The sequence below is a fragment of the Sarcophilus harrisii genome, chromosome 3 (genome assembly GCF_902635505.1).
Source record: "Sarcophilus harrisii chromosome 3, mSarHar1.11, whole genome shotgun sequence".
Taxonomy (NCBI): Eukaryota; Metazoa; Chordata; class Mammalia; order Dasyuromorphia; family Dasyuridae; genus Sarcophilus; species Sarcophilus harrisii.
This window is the reverse complement of record NC_045428.1, coordinates 272,253,550-272,274,882: the sequence shown is the minus strand read 5'-3', so window position 1 is coordinate 272,274,882 and position 21,333 is coordinate 272,253,550.

Here is a 21,333-nt window from a genome sequence, read left to right as displayed (position 1 = left end):
GGAGGACAGACACAAAGTATGGCAGAGTTAGAACTACCATGTTAAATTTGAATTAGACTTTAACATGAGGACAAAGAAAGGATTCAGAGTTACGTATGCAATTCTGAATTTTGTTTTTCATTGTATAGAGAATGATTCATGATTACTCATTTTTTGGTGGATTTTATATCAATAAAAAGGAAAATTTGATTTAAAAATTGAGACAAAATAAAACATTCAATACAATTCACACTTATCATTTTGGCTCGGCATGAGCAAAGGAACCTGGTAACCTGAATGATGTTGGTGGCTCCAAAAAGACCTCTCTGGGTGTAGATAGATGACTTTCTCCATCACAAGTCTATTGGAATTGGGCTGAATCATCTCATTGTTGAAAAGAGCCATATTTCTAGAAGCTGTATCATTCAAAGAGTTTTTCCAGAGGATGGGACTTGGTAGAAGAGGCCCCAGTCAGGGAAGGAAAGGTATCAGGAAAAGGATATCAAGGGAGCAAAAACAATAACCTGAGTCAGGAAATCAAATAACAAAGGAATCGGTTACAATGATCAGACTTTTTCAAGCTGTTTCATTTCTGGCAAATTATCTTTCCCTGGGGACCATTATCTGGAGTCATGAGTACACTAAGTCTAAAGATGCCATTTACTAAACAGGTTTGTCTAGTGAAATTAAGTCACGAGTATCTGATCACTGTCCTTTAATCTTTACAAGTTATTACTCTACTATGGTCTGCAAAATTTGAGCTGGCATATCATTTTGCTAAAGGAATGAACTTTATGTAATCAATAAGGCTTAGTCAAATGTGATATAACTTTAAGGAATGGAGCAAATGTGTATATGTAAACTAATTTATTAACTTGATTGGAATGAAACCACAAAAAGGATCTGAAAAATATGAACAAATAACTATATATAATGCTATCTATCAAATTAATATTCTCTTGGTTGGAGGAAAATTGGTAATAAAAAGAATAACATAATAAGAACAAAGTCTACTTTGAGAATTGGTTCACCGTGGGATTTATTTGTACCTGGAATATAGTATCATCTGATTAAAAAGCTCAAATTCTCTGAAATCTTTTATTATAAGTCAAGGTATGTAATACAAGCACCTTGCCATATCAAGCTTTCCGTTGTTTAGCTATTGAAAACACACACACAAAAGAAGCCATAGAGATCTTTTAATAACTCATAGGTCTAATCAAGAAAACAGCATAGAAAGTGGGAATCAGAGAGTGTTTGTGTTCCACAGCAAAGAATGTTTTGAAAAAAATCATTTGAGAAATTTAATACCTTAGAATGATTTAGCATTTCAGCCTAGAAAACAAAAAATGGAGAAATTCAAGCAGCCCTATCACAGAAACATAGAACCACCCATTCCTTTACCAATCTTGGTGCTCATGACAACAGCTATTCAGGAAGTAACTTGATCAAGCTACTGAGAAGACTCCAGGGGGACTGGGAAGTGGGGGAGGAGCTGTCCTAATGATGGGAACTGAATACATCTTGACCCAGCATGTATCAGACACAGGGAGGTAAACTAGAGTTGTTGGGGGGAAGGACAAAAAAGATACACTCTTTCATCTCTGTTTCTGTCTCTCTGTGTTTCTATCTTTTCTCTGTTTCTGTCTCTGTCTCTGTCTTTGTCTCTCTCTCTGTCTCTCTTTTCTGTCCCTTTGTCTCTGTCTCTCTCTGCCTCTCTGTTTCTCTGTGTCTCTGTCTCTTTTTTTTTCTGTGCCTCTGTCCCTGTCTGTCTGTCTCTGTCTCTGTCTCTGAATGTCTCTGTCTTTTTTTTTTCTGTCCCTCTGTCTCTGTCTGTCTCTCTCACACACATGCACACACCTAGACTACTGAAATAGCCTACTACTTAATTTCCCTGTATTAAGCTCATTGCCATCCCAATTCATCTTCCATTTAACTGTCAAGGTAATCTTCGTAAAATGCAGATCTGACCACATCAGCTCTATACTCAATAAACTCCAAGAGTTCCCTGTTATCTCTAGGATCAAATATAAAATCCTCTGGCTTTTAAAGTCCTTCAAAACCTAGCCCCTTGCCTACTTTTCCAATCTTTTCACTCAAGTCTTTTCCATATACTTTACAATCCAACGATGTTGGCCTCCCCATTCTTCCCTACAAGAGACATTGCATTTTCCATCTTTGTGCATTTTCACTGACTTTCTCTTATACCTAGAAGGCTCGCCCTCCTCACTTCTGCCTCCCGACTTCAAGTCTCAGCTCACAGTATGAAAGAAGCCTTTCCTACTTTCCTTTAATGTTCATGCCTTCCTTCTGAGATTACCTTCAATTTATTCTTTTTTTATTAAAGCTTTTTATTTTCAATATGCATGGATAATTTTCCAACACTGACACTTACAAAGCCTTGTGTTCCAAATTTCCCCCCACTTCCCCAACTCCCTCCCCTAGATGGCAAGTAATCCAATATATGTTAAACATGTATTTCTTCTCTACATATTTCTACAATTATCATGCTGCGCAGGAAAAATCAGATCAAATAGGAAAAAAATGAGAAAGAAAACAAAATGCAAGCAAACAACAAAAAAAGAGTGAAAACACTATGTTGTGATCCAACTTAGTTCCCAAGTCCTCTCTCTGAGTCTAGATGGCTCTCTTCATCACAAGATAATTGGAAGTAGCCTGAATCTTCTAATTGTTGAAAAGAGCCAGGTCCATCAGAATTGATCATTGTATAATCCTGTTGTTGCCGTGCACAATGATCTCCTTGTTCTTCTCACTTCACTTAGCATCAGTTCATGTAAGTCCTTCTAGGTCTCTCAAAATCATCCTGCTGGTCATTTCTTATAGAACAATAATTCAATCTACTCTTTATGTATCATATTTGTTCATATCTGTTTACATGCTGCCCCCTCCATTTTTGCTTTTCTGGCACAGTGTTTGGCATATTTAGCAAATACTTATTGAGTGACTGACAAGGTGCTCATCTAGTTAAAGGAAAGAAGATATACAACATTTTTTTTTTTAAATAGCAATAATAAGGGCAGCTAGGTGGTGCAGTGGATAGAGCACCAGGCCTGAAGTTAGGAGGACCTAAGTTCAAATATGAAGAGTCAATTTCCATATGAGTATTGGAAAACATACATGTTTTTTGTTTTTAACAAAATAGGGGTGGGGTTGGTCCATCCTGTGCTCTTTAATTTTTTCCTAATTTGCTTATTTTGTGTTTTTAAATTTTGTACAATGATCATGCCATTCCCGTTAAAGTCAATTCAAACTAACAAATGCATATTGAGTATCACTACAAGCAAATCTAGAACTTGTCAGAGGTCCTTAGTTCCCAAGTCCTCTCTCTGAGTCTAGATGGCTCTCTTCATCACAAGATAATTGGAAGTAGCCTGAATCTTCTCATTGTTTAAAAGAGCCAGGTCCATCAGAATTGATCATTGTATAATCCTGTTGTTGCCATGCACAATGATCTCCTTGTTCTGCTCACTTCACTTAGCATCAGTTCATGTAAGTCCTTCTAGGTCTCTCAAAATCATCCTGCTGGTCATTTCTTATAGAACAATAATTCAATCTACTCTTTATGTATCATATTTGTTCATATCTGTTTACATGCTGCCCCCTCCATTTTTGCTTTTCTGGCACAGTGTTTGGCATATTTAGCAAATACTTATTGAGTGACTGACAAGGTGCTCATCTAGTTAAAGGAAAGAAGATATACAACATTTTTTTTTTTTAAATAGCAATAATAAGGGCAGCTAGGTGGTGCAGTGGATAGAGCCCCAGGCCTGAAGTTAGGAGGACCTAAGTTCAAATATGAAGAGTCAATTTCCATATGAGTATTGGAAAACATACATGTTTTTTGTTTTTAACAAAATAGGGGTGGGGTTGGTCCGTCCTGTGCTCTTTAATTTTTTCCTAATTTGCTTATTTTGTGTTTTTAAATTTTGTACAAACAATGATCATGCCATTCCCGTTAAAGTCAATTCAAACCAACAAATGCATATTGAGTATCACTACAAGCAAATCTAGAACTCGTCAGAGGTCCAGCATCAAATAATGTTAAACATCATCCTTTCTTTTACAATGCTTTACATTTTAGTTGAAGAGGGCACCCATTTCTGTATGAAAAAATGAAATATCACATAAGATTAAAATTAACTACCTTGATAGAATTAAAGAGTTCAAAGGGATTCCAGAGGACATATAATTTAATCTTTACTAGAAGCATGAATCCTTTCCATAAAAGTTTGACAACTACTTAACTCTCTGATGACAGGAACTCATCATCTCATAAAGTTAAAGGCAATAACATTACATTTCATACATTACGATATTCAGCCTTTAATCACTGTCTCTACAAAAGATGAGACCATGATAAATAATTTTAATGGAGAGCTTTTTCCTTCTAGTTTCATTTTATGTATAGAAATGTTTATTTTAATTCCCTGGGAATACAGATAGAAATTCACAGGAGAATACAGAATGATCCACAGCAGGAAATTTCTTGGTTGGCATAGGAAGTGGAAATCCAGCTGTGACTCAAAGAGTTGAGACTATTTGTAGCTTAAGAGAGACTGTGTTTAAAACAGAACATCACAGTTTCTATGTAGGTTTGCCAACTTGTGATTTGAATTCCAAGTCACAGGATTTCAAAAAAGAGAACTCTTTTATTTCATTCTTGCCATCTGGAATTTATGCTTTGGTGGCTGGTCAGTGGGGTCAATTCAGGTCCTGCCTGTGATTTTTATAGAAATATGTTGAGTAGCTGACTTTAGAGATGGAGAGTGACCAACAAATTCTGAAGGAAACAGGTATATAGAGAGATAGATGATAGATACATACATGCATTCATATATACATAATACATATCAAATATTTTTTAAGCTCTTACTAGGTATCAGGCATTGAGCTAAGTGCTGGGTATACAAATAAAAGCAAATAAGATAGTCCATGCCCTCAAGGAGCTTACATTCTAATGGAGAGGGGAAAGATAATATATAAAGGGATGATGGAAAGGAAGAGAGACCCCCATGAGGGGTCATGGTGGGGAGACAATGACAGAGAGGCAGGATAAAGCAAAGAGCTCTCCTATGGGAAATGGGGATGGGAAGAATCTTAGAATAGTGGTGTCAAAGGTGCCATGCTTAGAATATGGTAAATGTGATTTGTAACTTTTGTAAATTTCTGAGGCATAAATGCTTACACTGAAAATTTAACAATTAGTTCTTTTGAGCTAGTTGGAGTTTGTTCCAGCAAACCCTTGGGAGGAGTCCAAGTTTCTGATGAGGGTAAGTCCAAGTGTGAGATCATGGTAAGAAGATTCAGGAATTATCAATGAAAAATAGAATTTAGATATTCAAGGTCTCTAGCCAGAATGGTATTGTGATAGGGTGCGGATGTTAAACTTTGGCTGTGATAGCTGCTGAATAGCGAATGTCTGCTGACTATTAGATATTAGAGCAATAGCTGTAGTGATGGTAATCAGTGACGTGGAATGAGGAGCTGTGGAAGAAAGGACTAATAGAGCTGATACCCTTCTTCACTGGGGCAGACAGAACAACTGGGACCAAAATGTGAGACCAAAAAATTGCATTATAAATTTTCCCTTTTCCACTCCTTTTCTGTCCAAAGGATGAAGATGTCCAGAATTTTCTGGTTTTTATATTTCTTTTACTGTTGTATTGTCATACTTTTAAAAGTTGACTCAATGTAGAAAAAAATCTGACCTATTTTAAATTCTTTTGATTTGTGTATATCCATTGATTGTAAACAGGAAGCCACAGATGATGTTAAAGGTTTGAGAACCAGACTTTCTATTAGCTGTGATCAGAGAATATGTTTAAAAAAAACATCCAAAGTTCTCTGCTTCCTTAAAGCTATGTTTAACATTTCAATTTTATCGGTTTGGAATTTGCTGGGGGTAGAATTAAATCTTATGGTGCTAATTTATTGGTTTTAGATAAACTTCGCAATAGTTAGAACTAAACTAGGTCCAGGGTTTTCCTCCTCCCCTTTAAGTTAAAATGAGTCAGAGAACCATTTTTAGTTCTAAGACAAGGCTGGGCTTTTGGGTCATGTGAATTCAGTCATCTTTCCCTTCTGCTGGTTCTCTGTAAGGGTTGAGGGTGATGACTAAAGCATAGGAACTGCCTCATGGGAGGAGAAAAGGTGTGGCTATTGCTTGTTGCATTGTCCACATTCCAAAGGTAGGGGTGAAAGAAAAGAGTCATTTTTTCCCTTTTGACATAATTCATTTTCACATGTAGGTTAGCACATAACAAATATTTACATAGTCATGATGAATGACAACAGTATTGCCTTCTGAATTGTGCTTCTTGTTGATTTAATAGTATATAGAGTTAGAGGTGGTTTGTCTAACAAAAAACTAACTATTCTCTCTTCATTAGCCTCCATTTTTAAGTGAAAAGAGGCACTCTTTCCCAATTCCCCTTCTAAGCCATCATCCCTGCCATGGGGCATGATTTTCCCTAGTTAGGTGGCAGAGTGGATAGAGTGTTATCATCGTGAGTTCAATTCTGGCCTCAGGCACTTAGAGCTGTGTGACCCTGAACAAGTCACTTAATCCTTTCCTCAGTTTCCTAATATGTAAAATAAGCTGGAGAAGGAAATGGCAAGCCATTTCAGTATCTTTGCCTAGGGCAAACCAAATAAAGTATCTGAAACAACTGAACTACCACAAAATGTTTTCACATTGTTCCTCATTTAGGAGTAGGTAAGAGAAGAAAGAATTGAGGATATTTCCCTAAAGCCTTTTAGAAAAGAAATATTTACCCAGCCTCTTTTCATTATTTAAATCTTCTTCTTCATGACTAGACTTTTGTCAAAGGAAAATCCAAGATTCAGCTTTTGTCTGGTTTTAGGAAGTTTACAAAATATCATCATATATAAAATTCTCTCTCTTTTCATTCAGGAACCCTCAGCCAGAATGGAATCTGAGAAATTTAGACAGATGATCCAAACCTCTTATACTTTGCCAGACATTGTGCCACCCTATTTTCTCTGCCTTCCTTTAACAAATAATGGAAATTTTAAAACTGGGTCAGTTATGATCAATCTATTTATAAAGGAAGCAAATTCCAAACATTAAATAGAAATTATAAATATAACTTTACAGAATGAGAACATTTTGGATTTTTTTTTAACTTATGCTTTCCTAGTGGGAGAAAGGAAAGGGGTGTGGGGAGATGAAGGAGAGAGAGAGAAATAAAATATTATCATTTTATATTAATTATTTTGAAAGTGATGTGGGAGTTCAAATGTGACTCTCATGTTGGCCCAAGATATGTCCCATATGGTCATGGCTTGCAGAAATGGTTTCAATTACCATCGACCTTATTCACCATTTGTGTTTCTGACTCACCATCATCTATAGTTGCTCCCAGTTTACCAATCAAAAATGAAATCTCCCTTAAGCTTCAACTGTTTATGCAACTCTTGCACTTCACTTAAATCAGAATCTCCTTGTGAGGGTATATTTTGTCCACACTTTTCCCTCCTTTTAGCTCAGGTACATCCTCTTACCTTCCAACAAAAGTTTGGCAAGGCAATATGTTCAATCTCAACCTACAGAACTTCATCTCCTAATGTATTTTCTTTATGTCAGAGAAATATCCAGGGTTATGTTGAAAGTTGATCTGAAGAGATCAAAGGCCCAGGCCACATTATCTCTGACTCCTTTTTCCCATTCCTACAATAAAGGTGAAGAGTTTATATTTGCCAAGAACGGTCTTGCCTGTTGTTGGATATAATGGTTTCTCATGTGACTGAGAATATAAGTATGTTACAACCTGTGAGAGAATAGTTATTCCTTCCCTTTTAAGGATAAAGAGTCCTAGAATTCTCTCATAGTTCCCTTGGGACTAAACCTTATGATAAATAATTTTTCTCCTAAATCTAGGACTAAGGGTACACTAAGACAGTGAATTTTTATTTTATTTTATTTTTATTTTTTATATTTTTATATTTTATATTACATTATATATAAAATATATTATATTTTATAAGTGCTTATAAATGCTCTTTTTTTTTCTTTTCTTTTTTTTTTTTTGGAGAGGGGGTATACCATTACTTCTTAATATTATTCCTCTAATCTCCTCTGCATTAAAATCCTGCTTTAAAACATATAGTGAAACAAAATCAAACAAAACAAACTTATCTTTTATTGATCATGTCTGAAAATAAGTTATTTGGTAATGGATAAAACAGAGAAAAATATGCTATGGGGCCAAAAAGGAGAATCTAAAAAATAGAATCAAATGTATATGAAAGGACCAATGATTTTGTAAATTCAAGATTTTGAAATAGCCAGAGAAAGAATCGGTCCTACATAAGAATAATTGGGAAAATTAGATAAATCCATATTGTTATGCCAGATAATATAATACGTTTCTATTAATTATGTTAACATTTTAAAAATCATTTTAAAAAGTAGAAATTAAATAAACAGCATATTTACCTCAGAGAAAAATTAAGATCATGAGGACAGCTAGGTGGTGCAGTGGATAGAACCCCAGTCCTGGAGTGAGGAGGACCTGAGTTCAAATGTGATCTCAGACACTTAACAACACTTCCTAGTTGTGTGATCCTGGGCAAGTCACTTAAGCCCAACTGCCTCAGGAAAAAAAAAATTAAGATCATGGTATCATAGATTTAAATTTGGGAGGGACCTTCGAGGACATTGAGTCCATTTCTCCCATTTTATAGCTAAGGAATCTAAGGCTCTGAAAGAATTTTATTAGAGAGGAATAGGAGAGGAAACATACTTATTTAAATATTTTTAATAACTACATTTGAAATAATGAAAAACTAAAAATAGATTAACACATCAGTGATTCAAAAATGGTTGTAAAAATTGTGGCATTTATATAAAGGAAGGTGATTGTACCATAATAAATAATAAATATGGAGAATATAAGGAATGATGGAAGGGTATATTAAGTGATGAAAAAACCAACTACCTCAAGTATGAATCCAATAAAAATATAATAAAAGTTTTAAGTATACAGACATAAGATCACAAAGGATACAGAATAAACAACCACGTTTTCTTATTATTTTGATAAATGTTGCTTTTATTTGGAACTTATATTTGTGAAGATTGTTAATAATAAGATATTTTAAAATAAGAGTTTTCTATTTTTTAAGCTTTACACTTTTTTTATTTGTAATGTAAAACCTTTTTGAAAAAGTGAAACATTTCACATTTTTGGAGAAGAGACATTTTAAGTTGATCATCACCCAAGCGAAGAAGCTATATATGTGCCAAATTTGAACATAAATTTTATCCTTTGAAAATCATTTCCTGTTGAATCATCTAAGAGTATTGCCATCTCCACCCCCAACCTCTAAAAGGCTTTTTTTCCCCTCTGAATCACAATGTGAACCATGGAGTAGAAGGGGCTTGAGCATTCCATAATACATACAAAATGTCTATTGAAAGATTTTTTAAATGTCTTAGGCCAAGAGTTTTATGTTGATGCTTGCCTTATATGTCTATCTTAGGAATCAAAAAATAGTCGGAAAGCCAAAAAGTTATTTCCAACTCCTCAACACATTAGATCACACATTTTTTCTAATCAACTTTGTAAACCAGTGTTTATTTATGGATTTGTAGTTTATAATAACAGCAGAAGAACATATAACTAGAAATATTATACCAGCAAATTAGTGGGTGAAATTCATACTATCATTATTTGTTGTCTAATAATTACATCAAATATAATATTTATTGTTAACAGTAGCATTCACAATTAATGAATATTAACTAAAGCATTTAACTTTTCGTGAGTTTTATGGGTTCCCTTTAGGTAGTTTGATGAAACCTATGTATCCTTTCTCAGAATACTGTTTTCAAATATATACATACATATATATGTATATATATATATAATGTAATAAAATATATAGGATTACAAAGAAGGCAATTATATTGCTATGAAGTTATCAAAGTATTTTTTAAAAGTAACTATGCAGTAATAGTAAAACAAAAAACAACTGTGGTGGATCAGTAGAACAGAAAGGCATATAATACACAGTAGTAAATGATCATTATAATCTAGATTTTGATAAACCCCCAAATCTAAGCTTTGGGGAAAAAACTTAAGATCTGACAAAAATTATTGGGAAAACTGGAAAAGTTTGGCAGAAACTATGCAAAGACCAACATCTTACATCATATACCAAGATAAAGTAAAAATAAATAATTCAGGCACAAAGGGTGATATAAATAAATTAGGAGAGCATGAAAAATATCTCTGTCAGATCAATGGATAAGGAAAGAGTTTATGACCAAAGAAAAGATAGAAGGCATCACAGGATGTAAAATGGATAATTTTGATTTCATGAAATTCCAAGATTTTGCAGAAGCAAAACTAACAAAGCTAGAATTGTTGTTGTTCTTTATCCTTCATTCTCAAAGAGGATCAATGACATCATGTGAGTAATGTCTTGCCTTGGGAGTGAATTGGGTTTAAAGGAGACAAATCTATGCAAAGTTAGGTTGATTCTCTCCTCCAGAGTCTAGTGGCAAGACATAAGTCAAGATAATTAACAATGGCCCAGGATGCAGTAGGAGACACGTCCTGGTATGATTCTCCTGAACAGAGGTTTAAAAGGAGAGGAGGGGGAAAATACATAGGTATTCACGGTATCCAGCAATTAATACATAACAATAAACAAAGTAAATTAACAAAGCAAGGTTAGCTAGCTGTGTAAAAAATACTAATTAATAGTTCCATATATTAAGTATAACTTAAATATAACTATTAGCATATATACAAAATAATGAACAGACACTTAGAGTATAAAGAAAAAACAAAAAAAGAAAGAACAATATATCAAATTTTTAAAAAATATATAATCAAACATTTAATAATTTATATGTACAATAGCAAACATGCAATTTCTTGTGAGGTATTTTTTACGTGGATAATCTCTAATACTGTCACCTAGATATCCATGTATCTATATCTTCTGTTTACCTTTAATATCATAGCATAGTTACTAGTCTAATAGGTCTGGTTCTCCTGTCATTGACTGATTCCTTAGCTCCTATCTCAGAGCTAATAGTTGGTATAGACTAATCATTAAGATCATTACAGACTTGGGTCTGTACCTAGGCTGGCAACTAGATTGTTTTTCAATATTTTTGAGTTCTGTAAATTGAATCTGTACCCTGGGAGACTCTCTAGCAGTTCTGGGGCAAGAAAGGAATTGTCTCTGTCTTTAGTTCTCCTACCTTTTAATAGTAAACATGATTTTCTTTACTGGGTGAATCACTTTTAATGCCCATATTTGAATGAGAAAGTCTTTGTACAGCTGGTGGATGGTCTCTTGTCTTCAGCCTTTACTTAGGTTCTCTCCACCTGCTTGTTAGAAAGTCCAACTAACTCTACCATCAGCAATAGGTGGGACTCCATTCTCTGAGACTGCTTTGTAAACAGTTACTCAATAGGTTTGCCAAGACCAGAGACAGAACTAAATAGGGCCTACTCTACTTTATGCAAGAATGCTGGGAGAAGACAGAGCCTGAATCTGGCACAAAGTAATAATCAAAGAATTGAGACTGAAATTATGATCAAACAGAAGAAAACATTGAAAATCTTTTCAATGAAGAAATATAATGGTTATAAGAAGGCCAAGAGATAAATCTAGAAGAAAAGAATAATTCTGTAGTGAGTAACAAGCAGAGTCTCAGAGGGGAAAAAATTGGCAAGAATTCAACAGGTATTCCCCTTGTGCTGCACAATTGTGAAGCCTGTGATAGCACCTTAGATATTTTAGAATCAGGGGGAGTCAGGATCAGCAAAAGTCCTTGATCTTTATTCTTTGTGAAGCAATCGCGACACCAATCTGTCAGGATTTCTCACTCCATCCACCAACTCCTCCACCCAGTCTCCTATACAACATGTTGATCAAGCCTACAGAGTAGTGGGCAGGGCCATTCTTTCTCCAAGTATGTACTGATAGAGTATTGTCCAATTGGTAGTAATTGGCTTTAAGTGCTCTGACCTCAGTGCCTCTGCTCAGAGGTTTCAGCCCATTACACACAATGGTAGAGAGAAAATTATAACAGGGATTTTCTGATCAGTGCTTCCCATCCCATTATTTCAATCAAAAGTGTGTATATATTTGTATCCAGGAACAATTGGCTTTGTTTCACTGTCCCCTTGAACTATCTTTCTGTCTCATGATTCCATTTGATTTAGGCCTTCTAAGCAAAGGGCCTTGCAATCTAGCCCAAGTTTCCCAAGATCGTTCTTCAAGAGACAGAGTTCACATCCACAGAAAATGCCAAGTCTGAGCCTATAATATCTGTAAATCACAGGGTATATAACCTCGGTCTTACTCATAGATGGAATGGAATGCTCGGAGTTAATTCTGACAGTCCATCTCTCAGTGGGAATACCCTTTGGCTTCCTACCTTTTTAGGCAAATCCTCATGCTCAAGTCTGAGGTTCCCAGGAATTGCTTCCTATCATCAGTTCCTCAGATACATCCCCATGGGCAAAATTCTCAGGCATGATTACAAAAACTTCCCAGATTGACTTACCTACCTTAATATGCTGTTCTTAATATACTGTATATCATCAGAATCTTCCAATTCTTTTACTTTTCTGCTCAATATCCTTAAAACGTACTTATTCTTAAGATGTCTATCTGTTCCTGATAGTACATCTCTCTCTCTTTCAACTGCAAATGTAAGACAGTGCTTCATAATTACTTTAGTTCCTGACTTATCTAGTAATTGCTCCAGATATGTCCACATGAGTCTTTACTCAATCACCTTAAACTCTTTGAATAAGTAATCTTGTTTATAATTCTTTCAGAAGTCAAAATACTAATACTTAGTTAAAATTAGAACTATAGTAATTTGCTGATGTGATTTATTATTTAGAGGAGTGGTCCTCAAAATGGGGAGCACAGGATGTTCATTGGAATACAGAAAACTTTGTAATTTTTATTTATTTTTTCATCTTTAAAATAAAGAAATTAAGCTTTAATAAAATTTAATAGACATAATTACATTGGTACTCTGATTCCACTCATATGCCAAACAATCCCATGTCACATGGGATATCTTGAGGGAAAAGTATGTTTCCAGTTTGCTTTTGATAAATTACAAAATCTTACAATTGTGTTTGGTTGAGTGAATTTATGAACTGGATAATTTAGTTGAAATTAACCCCTTCATAAATGGGTAAATAGCTTTAAAAGTTTATCATAGAGACACTACAAGTTGAGAATTACTAATAGTGTGATGACAAGAAAGCCACAAACAAATGTCAAAAGAGACATTTTTGTTTCTTCTGATATAAGCTCTTCATCAGCCAGTATAAAAGGGAGAAAACAATATGGTATAATTAGGTTCAAAAAGGAGACAAAGAGAAAGGGGGGGGGAGGGAGGGAAGAGACAGGGGAGGGAGAGAGAGAGAGAAAGAAATGAACAAGATTATTTGAAATATTAATTTATGTATGGTCATTATTGATAAATTTCATCCCAAGTGTGCATTTTACCTTAAAATATTAGATAATGATGAAGTTATCACAGTTAACAAAACAATTCAAAGCTAAGCTTTTATTGCAAAAACAATATATATCACCTATTAAAACTCCTTGCATATTTGCAACTTGGAAACAATTTTTAAACTTCAAAATAATGTTCAGATGAAAAATCTTAGTGGGTTTTGAATTCATTTTTCAAAAATAGAAAAATTCAACACCTTCTAAATAGTCTGCCTGGATAACCGATTGGCATCAGGGAACCTGGAAATTTGTTAACTAAATTACAACAAAAATCTTTATACAATTGGTGGATGGGTTTAAAAATGAGTATCATGTTTTAGTAAGCACAGCCAACAGGGCACTTCTTTTTTTTTTTTTTTTTAATTTAATAGCCTTTTATTTACAGGTTATATGTATGAGTAACTTTACAGCATTAACAATTGCCAAACCTCTTGTTCCAATTTTTCGCCTCTTAACCCCCACCCCCTCCCCCAGATGGCAGGATGACCAGTAGATGTTAAATATATTAAAATATAAATTAGATACACAATAAGTATACATGACCAAACTGTTATTTTGCTGTACAAAAAGAATCAGACTCCGAAATATTGTACAATTAGCTTGTGAAGGAAATCAAAAATGCAGGTGGGCACAAATATAGGGATTTGGAGTTCAATGTAATGGTTTTTAGTCATCACCCAGAGTTCTTTCTCTGGGCATAGCCAACAGGGCACTTCTTTGATTTCTATTGATTTCTTTTGAAGAGGCATTTTTTTTTCAGCCCTGACAGCCACTAAAACTAAGTATTTTTAAAAACTGAATTTAGAATTAAACTTTTGTGTCACTATCAGAAAATATTGCTTCTTAAAAATAGTGAAGCATTTTGTCACATTATTTAAATGCTATTAATATTACAACTATTATTTTTCTTCATTCTGTAATTATAATTGTTAACAATAATATACTACTGAGAACAAAGAGGTTTTGTACCATTTGTAAAATAAAATTATTTTTAAAATATTGCTTATTTGATCTTTATCTCATTCTTTTCAATTTCTATTTGTATGTCTTTACAATACATATAATAGATTAATATAGTCATATATTAGCATAATATATAAACTTATAATTTACATTGTATATAACATATTACATATAATATAATTTATTATTTACAAATAATATGTAATGGTAACTCCATCTCTGGGCCCAGGAGATTTGGAGTCTGAACCCTCTCTCTTTCCCTCATTCTGGCCTCAAGCAATCTTTTTAGGAGCTTCTCTCTAAAGAGCAGAATTAGGCTCTTGTTGACGTCCTCCCTCAACCAGGAGCAACTAGGAAAACTACCTAGTGTTTTGTCAAAAGAATACAAAGTTATTTAAAGTACAGAGTAGATGAGACATAAAGCAGCTATTTCTTCTAATAAAAATAAATGCTAACTAAAACATTATTACACAGAACATTAATAATAGGACTAATGATTAGGTGCTTTGATCCTGTACTATCTAAACAATTGCTTTAGAACCCACATGTTCTGACAAAGAGAACCATGGCTCATCCTCCTAATGGTGGTCTGTATTCTTTACAAAGATGTGCAGTTACAGAAAATTCCTCTTGGGGTTAGTCAACTCTGGTAAACCAATCCAGGAGCTTCCAAATCTCATAAGCACCTGAGCTGATTAACTCCACTACCAAAAATGTTTCAGGATTGCTATTTGTTCAACCATTCAATAAAAACAAAAGTAAAAACATGCCTGCCTTTTGTGGGTGTGTTGTAATTTTTTAATTGAAATTTTTTATTTTAAAAACATATGAAGGATAATTTTTCAACATTGACCCTTGAAAAACCTTGTGTTCCCATTTTCCCCCTTCCCTCACCCCTCCCTTAGATGGCATGAAATCCAATATATGTTAAACATGGTAAAAATATATATGTTAAATCAAATATAGGCATACATATTTATACAATTATCTTGCTGCACAAGAAAAATCAGATCAAAAAGTAAAAAAAAAAATGAGAAAGAAAACAATATGCAAGCAAACAACAATAAAAAAAGTGAAAATGTTATGTTGTGAATCACATTCAGTCCCCACAGTTCTCTCTCTGGGTGGCTTTCTTCATCACAAGATCATTGGAACTGGCCTGAATCATCTCATTGTTGGAAAGTCACATCCATCAGAATTGATCATCTTATAATCTTGAAACGATCTCCTGATTCTGCTCATTTCACTTTGCATCAATTCATGTTAAGTCTCTCTCCATGCTACTTTGAAATCATCCTGCTGATTGTTTCTTACAGAACAATAATATTCCTTTTTTTTTTTTTTTAATAGCCTTTTATTTACAGGATATATGCATGGGTAACTTTACAGCATTAACAATTGCCAAACCTCTTGTTCCAATTTTTCACCTCTTACCCCCACCCCTCCCTAGATGGCAGGATGACCAGTAGATGTTAAATATATTAAAATATAAGTTAGATACACAATAAGTATACATGACCAAAATGTTATTTTGCTGTAGAAAAAGAATCAGACTCTGAAATATTGTACAATTAGCTTGTGAAGGAAATCAAAAATGCAGGTGTGCATAAATATAGGGATTGGGAATTCAATGTAATGGTTTTTAGTCATCTCCCAGAGTCCTTTTTCTGGGCATAGCTAGTTCAGTTCATTACTGCTCCATTAGAAATGATTTGGTTGATCTCATTGCTGAGGATGGCCTGATCCATCAGAACTGGTCATCATCTAGTATTGTTGTTGAAGTATATAATGATCTCCTGGTCCTGCTCATTTCACTCAGCATCAGTTCATGTAAGTCTCTCCAGGCCTTTCTGAAATTATCCTGTTGGTCATTTCTTACAGAACAGTAATATTCCATAATATTCATATACCACAATTTATTCAGCCATTCTCCAACTGATGGACATCCATTCAGTTTCCAGTTTCTTGCCACTACAAAGAGGGCTGCCACAAACATTCGTGCACATACAGGTCTCTTTCCCTTCTTTAAGATCTCTTTGGGATATAAGCCCAGTAGAAACACTGCTGGATTACAGGATATGCACAATTTGATAACTTTTTGAGCATAGTTCCAAATTGCTCTCCAGAATGGTTGGATCCATTCACAATTCCATTAGGAATGTATTAGTGTGCCAGTTTTCTCACCTTCTCTCCAATATTCGCTATTATCTTTTCCTATCATATTAGACAATCTGAGAGGTATGTAAGGGTACCTCAGAGTTGTCTTAATTTGCATTTCTCTGATCAATAAGGATTTGGAACATCTTTTCAAATGACTAGAAATAGTTTCAATTTCTTCATCTGAAAATTGTCTGTTCATATCCTTTAACCATTTATCAATTGGAGAATGACTTGAATTCTTATAAATTTGAGTCCATTCTCTATATATTTTAGAAATGAGGTCTTTATTAGAACCCTTAAATATAAAAATGAAAAAAAAGGTCAATCTTACTCCTAGGAAGGGAAGTTTTTGCCTTTATGGTAAGTCTCAGGAAGACCCATGACACATGTTAGAAAGAAGAAGAGAGTAAAGAGGAACATTGTCTCTTTTTTAAAAAGAATACTAAATAGGAAAGTTTTCTATGTCAACAACCATTCCTTCTAGATATAGGCCCTAACCTGTATCCATACCTACCTGTCAAAATAAAAGAAATAATGGAAACAAGCATTTATTAAACACTTATCATATGCCAAGAACTGCTAAGCATTTTCATTTGATCCTCCCAGAAACCCTGAGAAGTATGTATTATTATTGCTGCCATTTTTACAATTGAGCAAATTAAGGCAGAGGTTAAGTGGCTTAATCAGCTGGATTTTAATTCAGATCTTCCTGACTCTAAGCCCAATAGTCTATCTGCAAGGTCTGTTTCAAGGACTAATTTCTGTTCTACTAATTCAGATTTTTCACAAGTGAGTTATTCCTCTGAACTTTTATGTAGGTATTTGTGATATTATTGGCAGATTTATTATTGTTTATGTCAATATAAACTATGTTATAATATAATTATATTTTATTATTATTATAGTATGCTATAATATTAATTATAAAGGACATATGAAGATTCTATTTGCATCCAGAGAATTGATAGAGGTATCTGTAGAAATTTTTTATATAATATATACATAATGGATATTTGTATATGCATATATATAAGTATAATCATTACATATGGGTATGCATGTTATATATATACATGCATATACACATATATATGTAAACTGTGTCTAATGATAGGAGGGAGGGAGAAAAATTGTGTATAGTAGATTTATACTTTCATATATAATCACATTTTTATTATACTATGTTATGGAAATGCTTCTTTTATTTCATAAATTAAAAATAAAAATTATTTTAAAATATTAAATTGTATTTAATTATAAATAGTAAATAATTTGTTTTAGAATATATTGACAGGTAGTCAAGATGGATATTATTAAACTTTGGTCCCTTGACTTTTCAAAGTTCTCTTACATCATATTGGTAATGAAAAACAAAGGAATTCTAAGTTATAGATTGTGAACTTTTTGTAAACAAAAAATACATTTTCTGGGTCTTTTGTATTCCCCACTAGTAGCCAAGATGGACTCTGTTGTAGTAAGCACTCAGTAAATTCTTGCTAATGATCTTTCTGATAGTGTTCAGATGTATCTGCTAATTTAACATTTTTAGGAGTCTCTCTTATGGGCTGCCCACCCTTTAAACTATTACACTTCAACATTCCATCTCCTTTTTTCTTCTGATAAGAGACAGAAAGCAGAGGGTGGCACTTTTCTTCAAAGAACACATTGTTTTCTGCTAAAGCCATTAAGGTTACCTTAACCTGCTCCTTCATTTCAATCAAGGCAACACAGGTCAACAATGTGTTGGTTTGTTTTGCTTGAATGTACTAGTTTGTTCTGAAGGAGGATTTAATTGGGGAAAGGGGAGGGAGACAAAAAAAGGAAGGGGACTGATCTAGTCTTTAAGTAGTGACATCTTTAAGTTAAGACAAAAAAAAAAAATCAACATTTTTTCTTTTAAAAGGCCAATTTTCTTACCAGTCCCATGCCTATTTACTAAAATTAAGAATAAGTATGTATTAAGTGCTTTAAAAATATTATCTCTGGGGACAGCTAGGTGGTGCAAGTGGATAGAACACCAGCCCTGAAGTCAGGAAAATCTGAGTTCAAATGTGACCTTAGACACTTAACACTTCCTAGCTGTGTGACCCTGGGCAAGTCACTTAACTCCAGTTGCCTAAGCAAAAAAAAAAAAAAAAAAATTATCTCTGTTGGTCAGTCAATAGATGCTATTATTATCTGTTTTCTGGTTGAGGAAACTGAGGCAAGCTTAACTGACTTGCCCAATGTCACATAGCTGGTAAGTATCAGAAGCTAAGTTTGAACTCAAGCCCAGTCTTGCTTCTCAGTTCAGAGTTTTATCCACTTAGATACCTAGGTGAAAATGCAATGGAAAAATGCCATATTGCCATATAGATATAATTAGGCAGCAGGATGTTACCATGAATGGTGGATGACTTAATGTGAAGCAATATAAAAGTTAATGTCAAAGAAATAAATATAGGATAGGAAAAGAAGGAATCACGGAAGAAAGAAGATGGAAAGACTTTGTGAATGCATTGGATGCCAGGAAATTTAGGAGAAAGCTTCTAACATATTGGGTGGATGGCCCCTCCTATAGAAGAGTTATTAAAGGACATGGACAAAAATGTCAGATTGAGATCTGCAATACTGGAAGGCCTTCTAATATTGATGAAATTACCAGACTAAATAAGTATTAAAGTATCATAGTACATAAAAGTAAATTTAATTTGTCTGTGGAGATGTTTTACATCATGGAGAATTATAATAGTTTATAGGGACAGCTAGGATGTGCAGTGGATAGAGTGATGGGCCCAGAATCAGGAAGGCTCTCTTCCCAAATTCAAATCTAGTCTCAGTTCTTATATATGTGTGACCCCAAGCAACTCACTTAATCCTGTTTGCCTTAGTTACTTCATCTGTAAAATGTTCTAAAGAAGGAAATGACAAACAACTACTGTCTCTTTGTCATGAAAACCCCAAATGAGGTCACCAAGTGTCAGATACTTTTAAAAAATTATTGAACAATGAAGAATAGTTTACATTTTATTTGATATTACTATTATTAGTTATATCTTTAGCTATTTCATGATTTAACTTGAACATCTCACATTCTTTGTTTAAAAAAAAAGGAGGTATATTTCTCTGAGAAAGGTTACAACAATGGATAATTTTATCATTGCCCAGGGTCATAAGAGCTAGTAAGTGTCAAGTGCCTGAAACTACATTTGAATTCAGGCTTCCTAACTGCAGGGCAGATGCTCTATCCACTACACCACTTAGCTGCTTCCTGGGGATGTTTTAATGTCACACAGAAATGTAGAATATGACAATATGTGATACAGTTAAAGAAAAAGCATGACAACAGTTTAAGTTCATTGAGAGATAAAATTCCTAATGTAGAGCTCACATTTGATGATATTAAAATATACCACTATGTACCACTAAGACTCTAACAGTGAAAGACAGCTGAAATGTGGTGTACCAAACTCCTTTCAATGACTTCTTTTGCAAAGGCCTGAGACTGGACTTTTTAGCCTATTCTGCTTCTTTTGCTTTTCCTGATTTCAATTCTGCATCTGATCTCCTGCTTCCTTTTGGATGCTATCTCCAAACATTAGATTTCAAGGTCTTTAAAGGTAGGAATTGCTTTTCTTTTTATTAATTATATCCCTAGCACTGCACCTGACACATAGTAGGTGATTAATGAATGTTTATTAGAATTATATTTGTGATGTGCCTGCCAAAATGCACTAGAAAACAAGTAATGACCTATTGTTCTATTAGAAAGGAGAGACAATTTCCTGGATCCTAACATTATCTATTGGATAACACAATACGTAATGCCGAAGAAACTGAGCAAGACAGAGATTAGAGACCAATTCAATAATTTATTAAATGGAGAGAAATACTGGGACCAATGCATCCATGTTGATCCCAGAGCTAGACGATTCTATCATCTCAAAGAGTCTAGGAGCCTTTTATGGAATAACAACAATGGAGGGACCTAGGTGGGGATAACTTCATAGTAGGAGGTTACTGATATTCTAATGACATTAAGGAATGTCTATAAAACCTTTATCTCAACCATTAAGAGGGGACGGTCATAACTTTAAGGCAGAATTACCAAATAGGACAATTGGAGGAACTGGTCACCCCATTAAAAGAGAACTTTGGCATAACAAGTAAAACATTAAAATATTAAAACAAAGCCATGAGGATATTTGTGTTAAGTGGCAGAAATGGGAAATTTATCAAGGCATGACTTAAAAATGTGATGTGTGAAGAGGACTAGCTTTCATTTATTTATTTTTTGCTTTGAAAAAACTGTAAAGAGACCCAGAAACAGAGAAAAGGGTGGTATTCAGTATTGTTTCCTCTAAGCCAAATTGTAATCTGTCTTTGTTCTATTTTTTTTTTTAACAGAGCAGTCCTTTGGCCATGTTGTAATGAATCTGTGGTTTTAAATCAACACTTCAATGGTTTTCTCTAGTCTAAATTCCATGTGCTCTAAAAGAAAACAACATCCCATTCTTAACTATCACCTAAGAACAAAGTCTCTGTGTAAAAAGAGTGAGCTATTTTTTTCAACTAACATTTTTCTAGGAGAATAATTTTATTTAAAAAAAAAAAAAAGCTCTTTCCTTTGAAGTGTTTTCTTACCATGGATCAAAAACCACTACAGCCAAATGAGAGATCATTCAAATTATTCACATGTACCAA